This window comes from Pyxicephalus adspersus, chromosome 1, assembly GCF_032062135.1.
Source record: "Pyxicephalus adspersus chromosome 1, UCB_Pads_2.0, whole genome shotgun sequence".
Taxonomy (NCBI): Eukaryota; Metazoa; Chordata; class Amphibia; order Anura; family Pyxicephalidae; genus Pyxicephalus; species Pyxicephalus adspersus.
In genome coordinates, this window is record NC_092858.1 from 48,441,888 (window position 1) to 48,459,893 (window position 18,006).

The 18,006-nt window shown below is 40.6% G+C and overlaps 1 long non-coding RNA gene across 2 annotated transcripts; it reads right to left on the reverse strand.

Moving 5' to 3' along the window:
• Window positions 1–2,567: 2,567 nt before the first annotated feature.
• LOC140321725 (uncharacterized) lies at window positions 2,568–3,697 on the reverse strand. 2 transcript variants are annotated; one of them, XR_011919007.1, is made up of 4 exons: window positions 3,299–3,697; window positions 3,126–3,185; window positions 2,787–2,846; window positions 2,589–2,674 (listed from the first exon to the last, which is right to left on the reverse strand). It is a non-coding gene; the product is annotated as an uncharacterized lncRNA (long non-coding RNA). The 2 variants fall into 2 exon arrangements; XR_011919006.1 differs by having other exon boundaries at window positions 2,568–2,846.
• Window positions 3,698–18,006: the final 14,309 nt, after the last annotated feature.

Here is an 18,006-nt window from a genome sequence, read left to right on the forward strand (position 1 = left end):
TATACTTACCTCCACACACAGAGCAGCACTGCTGACATCTGGCACAGTTCCAGGGAGCAGGCAACAGGGACGTCCCAGTGTGCATTTAGTTTAGCAAGCAAGTGTTTCTGCAGAACAGTGCCAAAACATTAGTGGCCAAACAGGGTACTGCAGTCTATGTATTGAATATGCGATCTGAAATTCATGCGGGGAAACTGAAGTAAACGGATTATCGTTGGCCGGATTTTCAATTATCATCATGTACCTCATATTGGCATTTCCTAGCCTGTCATTTGAATAATAAACCGCCGGTGTGTTTGATGGTTCACCTATTCGGCAGCTTATCAAAAATAAACATTTCATCAGGACAATGTCAGAAGTTAAAAAGAATGCTTGATTATCATTCAAAGCCATTGTCAAGAACTTTCTTGGAAACACACAAGCAAATAATTACACAGAAACTGTCCAGAAACTCTTGAGAGCTACAAAATGCGTGAATGCATTATGAGCATCAAGGTGCATTTTCTGCATAGCCATCATTCTAACTTCCCGGAAAACCTTGGTGCAGTCAGTGATGAGCAGGTTGAACGATTCCACCAAGATTTGAAGGTCATGGAAGGACGGTATCGGGAAAGATGGGATGTACGTATGATGGCTGACTATTGTTGGAGCATCTGGCAGGGTTGTCCTAACACTGAACATTCCATTAAAAGCTATAAGCGTACATTTTTACTTAATTAATTTTCGAATGTTTCACTGTAAAAAAAAATGTCATAGAGTAACAATAAATCCTTTGTATGCACAAAAGAAATTTAAATAAACAGTACATTCAAGTTATTTCATTATTTTTTCACTGTATGTAAAATTTGTTTGTTTTTTGACAAAAATGGAGGGTACCCTGTATTGTAAAAATTGGATGTGATAGCAAAAAACTGGGGTCATTTCTGGATTCCCCACCCAAAGATTAGTAAAAAAACAAGTGTAAGATCTAATTCAACAAAAAATGCGTTCCCCAGTGTAATTTAATAATAATATTCTGTTCTGATGCTCGTTGGGCCTATGTAATAGAACCTGCATTGCATTGTTCTAATTTAGATTCATTAGAAGGTTACTTTTTTAAAATTTATTTTTATTGAGGTTGATTGTATAACATGGTTCAATCATACCCAGAGTAACGGCATAACCAAGGCACCATACATGTACAGAGAAGGCTCCACAGTCAAATGTTTAAGGCACCTAAAGTTAGAGGCAAGTAACAATCAGAACAACTTGAGAACAAGAAACTTACAAAACAAATAATATATTAGAAATTGGAGAATCCCCTCCTATGATTCTCAGTAGGTACCACAAAGTAGTAGTATGCACATACTTTTTTTGGTGGTGAGGTTAAATTTGCAATAAAGCTTTCACATGTATCAAAAGTAAATGTGTATATGTTTTTTTCTGCTGGGAATTTTATTCCACTCCATACAAAAAAAAGATGTTGACATTTCTTGAGGAATAGGTGCATAGTGAGGGACTTAGGGGAAATCCAAAACTAAACAATAGTCTTCCATCCTGCTGCAGAGACAAATAAAGCTAGGCGGCTTTCTCCTCTGGAGTAATGGGTGCCATTCTCTCTAGCCATTCCCAGATCTGCCTATCTAGGGGTAAAACGAAAAAGAGTGAGTGCGGGCGAATGAGTTATCCTACATCAAAAGTTCTTGATAACCGGGCAGTGACACAAGGTGGCCTTCAGTTCTGTACATTTAGGATACTTGTCAATATTGCTCATGCCCATATCAAAAGCTCCAGACGAAGAGACAAAGGTCCTTTAAAAAAGCCAAAAAAATATATATCTCAGTTTGGTGCAGCTGTGATTGACTTCCAGGATAAATTGTATTATTTTGAGTAATTGAGAGAAAGGAGAGAGCCCGGGGAAGCACTGAAGCCATTTTGGCAAGCCTGTGGTGCGAGTAATCCGTAAGAGTAATCTATGTCAATCCTCGTAAAAAAATGCATTGATTTTCTTACACATGTTGTTAAAATTATGTTTATTGCTTTCGTCTTTTAAAAGATTTTCTTTATCTCAAAAAACTGTCACCACATGATTCGATGTAACATTAGAGGAAGTTAATAATATTGGCACCCTTTATGAATTACCATTCAGATTGTGAAACATAGGATCAACTGGTACTGCTTTGTTGGAGATTGCAGAGCAGGATCTCAAAACTGTTCAACTTGACCTATTAATAGAGTGAAGGTAAAAGTTTTAAGCTGCGTACACACTTCCAATTTTTATTGTTGGAAACAAACGACGGACGAATGACTAACGACCGATTGGCCAAAAATCGTTCGTAAAAAAAGTCACCAACGACGCCGACGAACGAGGATTGTCGTTGGAAATGAACGACCGGACGGGCGGATCCGATTGGACGACGATCGTTGACCATCTATCGTGTGTACGGTCGTTCAGTGATCGTCCATGGTCTGAGCATGCGTGATGAACGAACGTTCGCTCAGTACATACTGTATTGTGTATATGAGTGTATGTGTGTGTGTGTGTGTGTGTATATATATATATATATATATATATTTATCTCTTAAATTACACACAATTATATGCAACCTACCTCTCTAAAAGTTGGGTACATATGTGGCTCAATTTCCACCACAGACTGGACTACCTTCTCTTCTGCGGAAACCAGTATCAACTCTGCAAAAAAAAAAAAATCAAATACATATTTGCACTATATGTAAAAATAATCTATTTGCCATATTTAGAAAATTGTACAATTTTTCCTTATAACCATATACCGATATCCTACCTTCCACCTCTACTGCCTCCTCCGGACGGCCAGGCTGGTCAATTGACCCAACAATCAACTCTACATAAAAAAACAAAAACAAATACATGTTTGCACTATATCTAAAAATAATCTATTTGTCATATTTAGAAAATTGTACAATTTTTCCTTATAACCATATACCGATATCCTACCTTCCACCTCTACTGACTCCTCCGGATTGCCAGGCTGGTCATTTGAAGCTACAATCAATTCTGCATAAAAAAAATAAAATACATGTTTGCACTATATGTAAAAATAATCTATTTGTCATATTTAGAAAATTATACAATTTTTTCGTATAATATACCGATATCCTACCTTCCACCTCTACCGGCTCCTCCGGACGGCCAGCCTGGTCAGGGGTCCCCAGAATGCACTCTGCATAAAAATAAAATCAAAAAATTTTTGAAACTATATGGAAAAATATGTTTTTTTATGTTTACAAAATTATGCATTTTCTCTTATTAAATATATACCAATATCTATCCTACCTTCTGTCTCTACCGGCTCCTCCGGACGCTCCTGCGGCTGCTCCTCTACCTCCCGAGCACGCCGTCCTAATGCATAAAAGCAAAAACATAAGCAAAAATTGACATAAATAAATAAAAAAATTTTAAGATTTCAAAAAATTTTTTTTAAAGAAATGCAAATAAATTAAAAATAATTTTGCAAAAAATTACATACCTTTTAACAAATATTTTCGAAAAAAATTTACTTGCACAAAGTGACAAAATTATTACTTACGTTTTCTGTCAATACGTCGCCTCAACGTATGCAGCACGTCCCTCTCTCTGTTCTTCAGATCAGACCACCTTTTCCGCAACTGATCTTTCGAACGCTCAACATGAAATTTGTGCCGCAACCTCCTCTGCAATTTCTCCAATATCCGTTTTTTTCTGGCATTCTGGGATTTATATTTTTGTAGTCATCTGGGAATGAGTGGCGCAGTTCCCGTAGCAGACTGTCATGTGAAATGTTGTCTCGGTCCAACAACCAATCCTTGCACCACATTCGCCGCTTCTTCTTCTTAACCTCCTCCTCTTCAAGCAGACATATCAAAGCAAGAGGTGCTTTCTTCTTCCTTGAAAAAAATTTGAAGGGCATATTGCACATAGGGAGAAAGGAACAGTGTGGTGAATCGTTATTCGTTTGATCCGAACGTTCGCTCACAGTATTCACTTCCTGTGGTGCACGTCACTTCCTGTATCGTTCAAACGATCGCATCTATCGTGTGTACAATATCTGCGAACGATCGTGTCGTTATCTGTATGTACAGGATCGGTGCCATACGATCGTTCGCAGATATCGTGCAGGATCATTCGTCGTTCGTTTACCAACGATAAAAATTGGAAGTGTGTACGCAGCTTTAGATTAGAGTAACTATTGGCTACATGATATAAAAGTAGTCTTAAGCTACAGTATGTACACAAACCAGATAAGTTGGAAACTAATAATACCTGAAGGATCATTTCATAATCGTTGAAAAAAATAATGTCTAATGACAAACCAACGCCACTAGTTACATCCCTTGACCATCCAGAAAGATCCATTTGGGCAACGATTGGTTGTCAACATGCGTATATACAGTCGTTTACTGATCATGCACACTACTGGGCATGCATGACAAACAAACGTCTGTTACAATACACCAGTACACAAGATATATATTAAAAATCGTGTCTACCTCTGTGTGTCTCTCTCCACGTTTCTTTAAATTTATATGTTGTGTTTATATGAAATATGAATGTTATAGTATATATGTTATTTTTTAAAACCTATAAAGCAGGCCTGTCATAGTAGCTATGTTGGCCTGGTATAAATTTTACATGTATGTATGATATCTTATTTATTTATTTCTATACTTGGATCTCTTTTCCTTCCCCCTATGTTTTTTGTCTTCCTTCTTCCTCATCCCTTTCCAGCGAAGTTCTGTTCCCATTCTGTCATATCTTCTGGTCATTGTTGTTTTTTTCAGTATTGTTTTCCACAATTTTTTTCATTTATTTTACCAAATGCAAATAAAGCAAATATTTAGAAAAGTGTTTTAATAATAATTTAAAAATTATTAAACAATGTATGTTTCTGGTTCATTTTCAAAAAGGGGTATATGTAAATTATCCCACCTTCATGGTCAGCGATAATCTCTGCAACACATTCTGTTCGTGCCTCTGCCTGCTTCCCATCCTTTTTAGAACTCATTTTCTGTGAGCCTAACATGAAAAGCACCAAAATTACCAACTAACATACTAACATTCCCTCCACAGCCACCCTTCTCCCTCACCCATTACCTATTAATACCCTATGCAAAACAATATAAGATGTTCTTTTTGCCTTTGCGATGTAGCATATCCAGTACTGTTTTTTTTCTGGTATTCAGATCTGACTGCCTTTTCCCCAGTTGTTCTTTGTTCTCCAATTTGCTTTGGACTTTCTCCAAAATCATGTCCTTTCTGGTACTGGGGTTGGGATATAGAGCATTCTTGCCATCATAATCTGGCATGTCTAAGATACTAAGATACTGACCATGGTATTCATCTCTGCATGGTTCATGGTACACCTGCAAGAATGATCTATGATGCTTTCAATAACCCAGAGTTTACTTGTGAATTCATTCCTTGTAATGGTAGATATCAACTGCATCTAAAGGACTTTCAATGATGTACTGATGAGGCTGTGAGCTCAGAAACCTCATCATTGAAAGTAACCTGCATTGTATACTTATGCCATATGATACTTTAATGAATTGAAACTTTAAAGAGAAATTTAGATGCAGTTGATATCTTGTGTCCTTCTGAGGAAGCCTACGGGTGAAACGTGTCAAGGACCAAAAAACTGGAATTAATGGGAATTTCAATGTATACAAATTTTAAAATATAATGTGCCTTGTAATTACCAAGATGTATGTATAAGAGCTTTGTAAATGTTTTTGTGATGGAATACAATACATTAAAGAAGTAATTTTAATTATGGTTGTATGAATGATTGGTAAAGCACCTGAAAAATCTCCACAACACAGAACATTGTACTTGAATTTGTGTAGAAGGGATGTGGTGCTATGAAAAATCTCCCCTTAAATCAATTATTTAAGCTATATCATATGACCCATTGCTTATGGTGAGATACCAGTGGAGATTGTTATGTTTTGCAGATGCTTTCCAGTTGCAGGAATTCTCAAGGTGGTGATTAACCTCTGTTTTGCAGTTATGGACTTTTCCATGCAGGTATCTTGTTTCTGGATAGAAGGTTCTACAGCTGTAAGTAGTTTTTGAAAGCAAATACTACATTTCGAAGACAGATTATATAGTCCTCTGGGGATGTCAAGAGCAGTTCACATAGCGTAGTTCACATCAACCAATATTTGCACCACACTCTGCGTTTCTTTGAAACTTGTCCTTCTTCAAACTGTTCACCCTGTTCTTCACTTAATGAATGTAGCAAAGCAAGGGCTGTTTTCTTTTTACATGAAAACACACTGAAAGGCATATAGCAGGGAGGAGTGATTGTACCATGTTCAAAAAGAACAATCATTGAATAAATGGCCGATCGTTTATGAGCAAGTTTTTTTTTTTTTTTTTGCTTTTACTACTAAATCATTATCATAATCTAATGTTAATTACTAATACATGTTTATTTTTGTTTAGTTGCACTTATGGCATAAAAACAAGATATTAAGCAAAAACACACATGAAGACATATGGTGGGACATTTATCAAGCAAAATGTAGACACAGATCAGACTACCTGTCAGTTAGCAACAGTTTTTGGTGTTCTTTCAACCACTGCACCTGTAATTATGGACAGCCACGTAAGATGGGGAACAGGAGTAGGTTTTATTTTGTCTCAATGCTATTGGAGAACAGCTAAAGTAGAAATTTATAAAATAAGTTGCCTAATTATGTGGATTGTAAAACATCTTTAGCTTTTACTAGCTTTGTGATTTAATTATTAAATGTCCTTCACTGTATCAATTGTATCAACTGCAACACATGCTTTGTGCTGAATTCTTTACATTTAATTCCTTATGTAATTTTAGATGTGAATAGAATGTGCTGATTTCAGAGCTTACAAAGTTTCTATACATTTTGTGTAATTTTTATATTCCACCTAAAGAAAAGCTACACTTTAATATGAAATTCATATATCTCCCCTTAACCCTTATGACCTAATGTAACCACCCTTTTCTTCACAGTTGCACACGTAGCCTGAATCCCACAAACAAGGATGATACACTGTTTACATCCCAAAACTAAAATGTTATTTCCACTGGACCAGTGTTTCTTAACCTTTTTAACATGGAGGAACCCATTGAACGCCCAAATCAAAAACAGTTGCAAGGTATGGCTGTGTGCTGATAAATTGTAACTTTGGGCCTTGGGTGCCTTCAGTACTAATGATACTGACATCATATGTATACATTTGTGTATTGTTATTTTCTGACAAGCAAAGCTTCCAATTGTTTATGGTTTTGCAATATTTATATAATCTATTTATTCTAAAAGGAATAAACTTTGAAAACCACCACAATACTGTAGACAGTAAGGGGACAGACTAAACAGATAGTGGCAGCAGTAACCATGCATGAGACATGGAAATGCAGCAACAATCCAAGCAAGTTTTTCTGCATTTTTTTTTTCAGCAAGGCAAATTAGGAGGCAAAGTACAAGTCAATGTCATAAAAACAAAATATCTGCTTTACCCACTAAATAAAGGTATATAATTTCCTGACTAACCAGGTAACCCCTAATGAATTCCCCTAAGTCAACAGTGCATTTATGTTTTTAGCATTTTTTCAGTAGGTTTATAAAGGATACATTTAGGTGACAAAAGGGCCTGTGCTAATTGGTAAAACGTAAAGCTAGGAATGGAGATTCCACCAAATACTCTACAAAGCTTCTAGCCTGCAGAGCCCAGACCAGACCCTACCACAATCTCAGAAAACTATTTTTTTTGCCTAACGGATACAAAACCTGGGAGCTCCCCACCATGTGTATATAAAAATAAACCTACATTAGGTAAAACTTATACATTGTCCACAATTCTGCCAGCCAAAGAAAGGTTGAAATTTGTGTTCTAGTGGTAAAAAATAAACACACACTGAACACTAACTACACACCTACCTGAGCACTCTTTAGAACTCTAACCCCAGGCAAAGGATGTGGCCTATGTGATATATAGCATATGTATAGGTGAAAATCTTCTTCTTCTCTAACCCCAGGCAGCTAATCTCTGGATCTGTGCCTTCCCCTGCAGTGTCTCAATCCATTCTCTTCCCTTGGCTTTTTGGGGCATGGTCTTTTCTCATCAATATTTGCCTTCTATTTCCCCATCCCTATCGTATCACTCTGCAACAGGAGGCAGGGTTAACCTGGAAGATGTGGCCAAAATATTTTGGCCAGTCCCAAACTTCCTCACTTCCCTATGCCACCTTGGCAATCAAAAAATCTAAGTAGCAGGGGAGGAAGAAGCAGCAATGGTAAAATTACCTGCTTAAATGGGGCAACAAATGTCATCCCCCATATAGGTAATAATTGCACCCATGACCAGGTGTTGAGTTTAGCTATTTCTTTCTTACCCCATTTTCAACAAATTTGGGGGGGTTGTCATGTACTTTAACTGTTAAAGGGATAATTGACAGGTCATAGATAAAGAGGAATCTAAATTGTCTACTCATTGCTCCAACTCATCAGGAGGCCCCAACTCACTTATGGGATGTTAAACCTGGATGACAGAATATGCTGTGACACATTGTCAAATCCTTGTACACACAGCATGAGAGACCCTTATTTGCATTAATCCAGGGATAATGTAGGGCTGTCATTAGGCCCCATGTTTCAAGAATGATTCCAATTAGTATTGTTATGTGTAATTGGAAAAAGCAGTGTCTCCTCCACATTAAAGCACTAATTTAATAATGACCAAGTGCCTTTATGTGATGTTATCAGCCGGAAACACTCACTTAAATCAGTGGGGGTTTTGTCCAATAACCAGCTGAACAGCAGCTTTAGCTTAATTAAATTACCTCCCAAAAATGAAATCTGAGCAAGTTGGAAAGTCTTCTCAGCAAATGTCACATTAAACTGCCAGTTTGCTCTTGGGAAATCTATGGATATGGATTTTATATATAAATAACTTCCTTATCATTTTTTTTTTAAACTGAGTTTTTATTGAATTTTCTGTAAATATAAACACAGCAATACAGGTACAGGATCAATATGAATAATACAAAATTAACATTGGGGCAAGATACAAAACAAAACAATCAAAGTATATGTCCATGTCCAAGGTAGCAAATGCTACGTTCAGATAATATTGATTCCAGAGTCAGAAATAGAATCCTATCCAGTATTGCTGGAAACCGACAAAAAAACAACAAACAAAAAAAAAAGAAAGAAAGAAAGGGAAAAAAAAAAACACACAATAAAAACAAAAATGTGTAATAAGTCATAATAATAAGAATCAGGAGCAATAAAAGGGGGGAGAAGGAGGGGGCAGCTGGGGATTAATAGTAAAATATTCCAAGGTAAAGTATGCACAACTATTTCCTAGCCCTGCAATTGCGAGTAGTGGGTGTCTCATGGATCCCAAATCAATTTGAATCTGTCCACTTTGTTTTGTATAAGGGCCGTAAAGTATTCCATTAGGCGAACATCCTGGATACGGGCACATAAATCCTCTAAAGAGAGAGGGAGGGTGGATTTCCATCTGGTTGGAATCAGGGTACGAGCTGCCACCAGTATATGGGCAATCAGTTTACTAGTAAGTTTGGGGAAGCCCGTAAAGGGTAGCCCCAATAAATGGTTAAGTGGATCTAGTAAAAGCTGTTGCTGGGTCACATCTTGAAGCAGCTTATGGACTCGGTCCCAATAACTCTGAATAATGGGAAAATACCAGAACACATGTTCCAGGGTTCCCCTCTGTGTCTCACATCGCCAGCAAATAGGGTCCAAAGCGGGAAAAAACTTGTGCAACACATTCAGTGTGTGGTACCATCAAAATATTATTTTGTAGAAATTTTCCTTATATAATGTACAGATCAAACTTTTTTTGTGCTGCTTCCCAGATATCTGACCACTCATCACTGTCCAAAGTGCGGCCTAGAATAGATTCCCAGTTGCTCAAATATGCATATTTACCAGAAATTCCTTGGTTATATGAAGGAGGTGGTAAATTGAAGAAACCAGACTTTTAGCATATGGACCATTCATGCATATCCTCTCAAAGGAAGTAGTTTCTGTAAACCTAGACGCCTGGGTGAGGGAGAGGGTATAGTGTCTAATCTGCAGATACGCAAAAAAGGCAGTTTGTGGGAGGTCAAATTGGGTCTGAAGTTCCAAAAAGAAGAGCAACCTTTTCTCCACGGGGTGTAAGATATTCCTAAAATGGATTAGCCCCTCTCCTCTAGGGCTCCCACATCCCTCTGGTAGGATTATCAGGCAGTAGGGGGTTGTGGATAATGGGCGTCAGTACCGATGCTGTGGAGGATAGATTATATTTAATCTTATAAATCTGCCATAGATTTCTAGTAAACAGCATTGGTGAAAGCAAATCCTTATCTGCCAATGGGAGGGAGGAGCTCCAAAGCATCACATTAGGGTGGATCAAGGCAATCCAGGATTCTCCATTCCCTAAAAATAGTAGAGGAAGTTATTAAGGTCCAAAAAGGCAAATAGCGTAAATGAGACGCCACATAATATTTAAGCAGGTCTGGAGCTCCCAGACCTCCAAGCTCCCTTAGTGTACAAATTACCGACTTAGAGAGTCGTTTATGTGCCCAGATAAATTTTAGAAAACAATGATCAAACTCCTTCTCTGCATCTAGGCTAAGAATCAAGGATGGGGTTTTACGTTTTTAAGGATATCTATAACATTAATAACCCTTCGGGTGTTATCACTGGCATGACGAAAAGGGATAAAGCCAATTTGGTCCCCATGTACTAAATATAGAAAGAGGTTAGAGAGTCGGTTGTAGAGCAGTTTGGTGTAAATTTTTAGATCCCAATTAAGTAGTGCTATGGGTCTATAGTTAGCACAATCTATCAGATCTTTACCAGATTTGGGTATAATCGTGATGTGGGAGCTAGACATAGAAGGCGGAATGGGTTTACCCCGCAAAAAAAATCACTAAATAAAGCGTCCAAGTGCAGGAGTATCTCTGGTAGAAAGGTTTTGTAATATAAGTACAATAGACCACCCGGACCAGGAGCTTTATTAGAGGGAAGATGAGATATAATTTTAGAGATTTCTTCCTCGGTAATGGGTCGGTTGACGTGTTCCAGGCGCTCTTCCGACAGCTGAGGGTGATCTAGTTCTGCTAAGTAGGAATCTATCTTCTTCTGTAGAGTGCTCCCTAAGGGGTTCTGCGCTTGATGCACGACCTGATACAGTTGAGTGTAATAGGTTTCAAAACAAGAGGCTATACAGGACGGATCATATCTTATTACCCCGTGTTTGTCTTTGATGGCCATGGGAGTGGAATTGTGGAATTGACCTGTGCATCTCTGAATTTACGTGCCAAAAGCGTATCTGCCTTGTTACCTTTGTGGTAGTATAATTGTCAGGTGTGTTGCATCATCCAACTGACTTTTCCCAATTCCAGAGCCCTCAATTTAGAGCAGAGGGAGGTCACCGCCCGCAGGAGACCCAGTGATGGCCTATTGACGAGTTTTGCCTCCGCAAAGCGTAGCTACCACTGAGAGTGCATTGCAAATTAGAGTTTCGTTTTAATCGAGAGCTCAGAGCCACACACTGACCTCTAATAATTGCCTTTTGAGCCTCCCAAAGTGTAGAAGTATGCGCCACTGAACCCTTTTTTTCAGTGAAATATGTTTGAATACCTGTAGTAAGGACTGATTTGGTGTCTTCATTTTTAAGTAGAAAGTCATTCAGTCTCCAATGGCAGACTCTAGTTTTAGAGGGGGCGAGAAAAACATCCAAGGTGACCGGGGCATGACCTGACCAAGTAATAGGATGTGTAACGCACGCGGGTGTGGACCCACTGTGCCACTGACTGGGCATGCTCTGGAAGGGGAGTAACTAAGCTGCTACCTGGTCTTCACTAGAGCCTCTGATGGTGAGGATAGGCTTGGGCCGCAGGGTAGCTGCCAGGTGCCACTCCAGAGCAATCCCCAGGTCAGTGGCAGCTGACCAGAGGGGTCAGGGTACTCGGTGCAAGCACCGAGGGGGCTTGCGAGGCCAAGGGGGTATAGGGGAGGTGGCAATCAGACAAAGTCCATGAACAAGATCCGAGGTCAAGAACAGGCAGCAATCAGGCAAAAGTCCATACACAAAATCCGAGGTCAGGGTCAGGCAGCAAACAGGCAAAGTCCAAGGGTTCGGTAAACAAGGTCCGGTACACAGCAAGGCAGACAGAAGAAGCACCTTTGCACCTGGAGTTAGACAGGCTAAGACCATGAGATTGCTCAGGCAATTTCCTGTAGTAGGAAGTGCCTTTAAATACCTGCAGAGATCCAGCCATAGGCTGTAGAAACAGAGAGAGACACACCCACGCCAGCTCAAACACCAGTGCAAGTCTCCAGCAGGAAGGAAACTCTGGCATGGAACAAAGGTAGTGGGGTTACGCTACCTGAAAGATAGGACCCGGCGCCCGTGCCTGCAATTAGGAGCAGCGGCGCCAGCACGACCCGCAGGGCTAACAGGATGTATGTCAGCAGATACACTGTTTGGTAGTAGCGGAACATAAATAAAAATATAGTCAATGCAAGTGTGAGTGTGGTGAGACGGGGAGTAAAATGTGAACTGTCTACTCATTGGGTGCTGAATGCGCCAGCTATTGTATAATTGGTAGTGTCTAATGAGCTGTCGAAAGGCCTTAGATTGCTGCAGAACAGAAGTTGGCGGAGGGGGTGTGAAGGTAGACAGCCTATCCTAAATTGGGGATAAAATTACATTAAAATCACCCCCTAATATCAGGTAAGTATGGGTAAACTCTTCCAGTAAAGCCAGTATCTTGGAGAGGAATGGCAGCAGTACGGGCAAAAACCCAGCGGTAATCTCCAACAGGTTAAAATAGGGAGAAACAAAGTGCTAAAACATTTTATAAACATAGTAGAAAAACCACATCATTCTCTGAGATAAACAGTATGAAAACCTCAGTATCAAAAAGGATTGCCCACCGTCCGGAGGGGCTGGGGTGGTGGAGAACATTAAACCACTCCCCTGGATTACTTCCTGGGCCTAACCTACTGCTACTTTGGTGAAGGAGAAGGTGAGGGGTCCTCAAGCTCCAATCCTGAGTGTTTAGGCAAAGAAATTCCCAAGTCCTGGCAGAAGGAGGGAAGATCCTCCGGATAACGTAGCACAGCTGATAAGCCATCTCTGTGCGCCGTTAGGCTGAACGGGAAGCCCCGTCTATAGGGGATATGATTATCCCGTAGAATGGTGAGGAGCGGTTGCAGGAGGCGCCGTTGTTGTAGGGTGTCCCAGGATAAATCCTTAAACAGCTGTAGGGGAGCTCCGTCAAACTCCAGATTACGCATTGTTCTTGCGGCCATGACAATCTCATCCTTAAAATCTGTATCTGTCAGATGACAAAGAACATCACGTGGTCTCGCAACTGAGGCAGGTTGCCTCGAGGCCGAAATGCCATAGTAATGTCGATAACATGTGAAGAAGGGTGCTCAACAGGCGGTTAAAAAAAGGCTTGCAACACTAGCTTCAAATCTGAATTTTGGGTAGGCTTTGTTTTATTATCCATATCTTCCAAGTGGCGATAAAGATCTCTGATTTTCAAGTGATAGTCCAGAGATTTATGGGTTAAGGCTTCTCTATCACCTTTGGCCTGATGTAAATTATCATAGAGATCCCCCACTCTCCCAGCTAGGGACTGTAAATCTGCATGTAGGGGCCCAATTTCAGATTGCAGGGTAGACTTCTGTTATAAGCTGCTGTAAATCTGCCTTGGTGGGTAGCATTTGAGGATGTTGCTGCCATGAAGGGCCCACATCAGACTTTTTATACACAGATCCTTGTTTAATAAACTGTGAGGGGCCTGCGGACCCATGGGTTGCTGTATTGGGCTTTCCTGAAGGGGGGCCATGTGCATGAGACAAGGGGCCCAAAGGAGGGAAGGCCTCTCTGCTTAACTCAGGGGGGCCCAAGGCCTGGGGACCAGGGGAGTCTCCTGTCACCTCTCCCCAGGGAGAGGAGATGACTTCACGCCAGAAAACAGTCGGGATAGTATCATCCAAGGAGGCGTACGGGCCTTCAGGGGAGTAGGAAATCCCCCCTGCCTGATGTGCCTCCGGTGATGGAGAACCCTCTATACAGGGGGAGAAACTCACCCACGCATTAGATGCAGCCTCCAGTGGGTCTTCTCCTCGTTTTATGGAAGCCAGGTTGTGGTGATGTTGACCCGAGGAGGTGTGAGAGCGAGCGACTGCAGCATAATCCTGGTGCCACATGTCCAAGCTCTCTGCACGCCACGTGTGCTGGGGGGACAATGGAGCTGGCGCCATCTTAGGATCCTGGGGAGCCGCGGGAACATTGCTGACAAATGCCCTGATTGAGGGCTGTGAGGAGGAAGACCGCTGCACAGGAGTATGGGGGAGATTCACCCCTTTACCCTGTTTCGATTTGCCCATGGTGCTGAGTCGTATGTGCCCTGCTTGCTGAGTTTAGCCACTGGTGCTGTCAGAGCGAAGAGATCATGCGGCCATCTCCAGAGAGCACCAAGCTACGCCCCCTTTACTTTGTAACAAACATATGATATATGAAACAGGTTTATGTGGTTTATTGTAAGTTCAAAATCTTGTATAGTTTTTTTTTAGTAAAAGTTAAAGTAAACAAAGTATGTAAGTAAAATAAAAAGAATGCTTACAACTGAGTGCACCTAGACCAAATGTAAAAATGGCAGTCATTACTAGTAATTGCTAAGTAGAAATGTAACTAAGTATTAGCTTCACCAGCCAGTAAGTGGAAGTCTAGGCTTTTTTTCACATGATTACATTGCTAACATAAACTGCTTAGCAATGACTCAGTCTCCCCTGTTATTTCATGCTTATTTAAACATATACTTTCATTATTTTATATTTTTTTAAAGCTGAACAGGTGCATCTGTCTTCTGGATCTTTTTGGTTTTTATCCTTTTCCAAAAACAAACACCTTCATCCTAGTGTTTGTTATCAGCTAGAAGTGTCTCATCTGCAAGATAGTGATACTAGATAGAGCTAAATAACTCCTGTAATTTTGTGGATGCTTACAGGGTTTTTCCTTTCATCTTAGCTTTTTTAAAGTCATACAACTAGTCTTGTTGTGAGCTGATTTATTTTTGTCATTAGACATTTTTGCCTACAGTGTCCTGTTACTTTGCTGTTCCCTGCCATATTATAGTCACTTTCTGGTCCTGTTTTCTCATTTAGAAACTCTACCTTGGATCCCATATTTTTTACTCCAGATTTCAACCCATAACTTTCATTTTTTAACTTTGTATTTATCATCATGCTTCTTTTATTAATATTATTATATTCCTACAATATAGGAGTCCCCAGAAGTCCTGTACCAACGCACATGGACTACTGTACCGCAAGATCCAGGGAGGTCAGAGAGGGGAGACCCAACAGCAGGTCCTTGACTTGATCGCTGAGGCCCTGACGAAAGTGATGTAAAAGAGCTGCGTCTCCCCAACAGGTACTGGTGGCCCAGCGCCAGAACTCCATCGCATAGTCTTCCAAGGGGCGTCTCCCCTGTGTTAGGTACCTCAGGTTTATCTCCGCAGTTTGAGTCAGGTCCGGGTCATAATAGATCACCCCCATGGCGGAAAAGAACTCATCAACTGAGATGAATGCTCACCTCTGGGGCTCACTCCTTAGGAGGGAGATGACTACTCCGATGCATTGGCGAGTTGTCCCAGAGGCGGGACGAAGTGGGAAATATAGAAGACAGGAGTCCCAGAAGTTGGGGAAGTCCTGTCTGTTTCCTGTAAACTTGTCAGGCAATGGGATTGGAGGTTCCACTGGCACCACAAAATGGGATAATTTCGGGTCCAGATCTTGCCCTGCTATCTCCAGGAGGCGCTCGTGAACCTACGTGGTGTGACCAGTAGGAGCCTCCAACACAAGCTCCTGTAGGCCCTGCTGGATCTCCTCCATTAGGGCTTGGTGGTGTGGGGCCTGCTATACTGTAACGTCCCTGGGCACACAAATCACAACCCACTCCAGGGAAAACTTCAACCGGCTTTATTCTGTAATCTAGGTACAGGCCGAGGTCTAGCACAATAGATCAATCAGATCAATGAGGTACAAAAATTTGAGGAAGAAGGCTTAGTCAGGAACAGCCTGAAGTCAGGGCAGGCAAAGTTCATGCAAGGTCAATAATCAGACCGGGTCACTGCTGGTAATAAGTCCGAGCTGATGACAAGACACAGGAAAAGACAACAGAGGTCAAAATGGTAATCCAACACAAGCAACGCACCCAAGCATACTGTAACACAGAGGCTATACCAGGCAACTGTGACAGGGTCTCATTAAAATGACAGGGTGCCCAATCACATTGCGCCACCTGGCGCTATTGGATAGGAATAAACATAATGAATAATAAATCCCCTGCGGCCAACTTGGCCACAGGGAATTCAAACAATACTTGCCATGCCCCGGGGGGTACAAGAGGTGCACATAGTACGAGCACGCTTCTTACAGCAGGACCCTTGGGCTGTGATGTACTGTGCACGCCCATAGGAATGCTGCGGGTGCTGTTCGGCTAAACAGTAGTTCGTCCGGGATGAATTCCTCCGTTAGTGAGAAGAGACACGCTGCAAGCAGAGCGGCGACAGCCCTGGCTGCGCTGTCTGCTGCAGTGGTCTCCTCCACGAAGCCCATGATCCCTGGGGTCGTCACAGGTGAGGACGACTCAGGATCACTGGGGGGGTAAGTATCTAACAGCAGCCCCTTTAACTGTTACAGTTGCTCAGGTTTCTTACAAAAGTCAGAACTGGTGCCATAGGTGAATACAGCTTATAAAATTTACAACCTATGATCTGGCCTGTTGAGAAGGGAAGACTACTAAAGTTATCAGCCACACACAGGAAAAAACAACTTTAAGGATCAATTCTTTCTCAGAGCAGGCTCTATCGTGGGGTGTCAGGCAAAGCCAGAAAAAAATTATCTGATCTAATTGTAAATGGCCAGATTGGCCTAACATTCTTTTATGTTTCTAGGCATTTGAAGTGTTTGATAACTTTCACATATCCCCCACAAGTACCCATGGTAAAGAGTCTCTAAGTAGGAGTCTTTCTTTGGCCATGTACATGAACATCCTAGTTTAGATATAGGAGTGAAACTGAAACAGCTTTCAAACTATAGGGTCTCCTGAAAGTTTCTGTGTCATTTATATTTTCTGTCTTTGCTACTCTAATTTGACAATGAATTGTGAACCTTGAAGCAGTGTATATATTTATTTATTGTTGATTTTGCTATGAACTTTACATTAAATTTTTCAATACAAACCAAAGGGAAAATATCACAAATGTATATATATTTTATGCTATCTTATTTTAATTTTCATTTTTTTAAATAAAAGTAATCAAAACACACTGCAATTGTTTTTAATTTGAAAACACTGCACACTAAGCAAAATCACAGTGAAACCTAATCCCATCCCTGATGTTCCTGAATTGAATGCCCCATATAATGTGCCTCAAAGGGGCCATTCTTATCATTGGTTGACATGGAAGGTTCATATATAGTATTCAACATGACAATCAGTTATGCACAATTTATGTACCCCTTTAGACCTTTTGGAGGTAGTGACTTAACCCTACACTTGTAAGAGGCACTTCACAATGGACACTCATATTATGGTGTTGTACACCGTATCTCTGCATTCACATTTGCTGTATTACTTTTATTTGATGGGGAAAGTTGGTAGGTATAATGGGAAGAATGAAGTAACAGTGCATATAATAAAGTGATTTGGATTGAGTTGGATCGTTGAATAATGCAGGTGCTGGACTAATGCCATCTGAAAATTGGCATTAAAGTGGTTTACTCTAATCTGAAATAGCTTCTTAAAAATCTTATTCCCTGAACAGAGCCTGAAAAGCTTTCAGAGCTGAAATAGCTGTAGTGTTATCAGATGCATCCCTGTTATCCTCTTGTGTAAAAAGGGCTGGTCTGTTAATGGCTACAGATACTGGAATGAGACTTTAAAAGTTCTGTTCTCTGGGGTGATCAGAATAAGACAGTGTT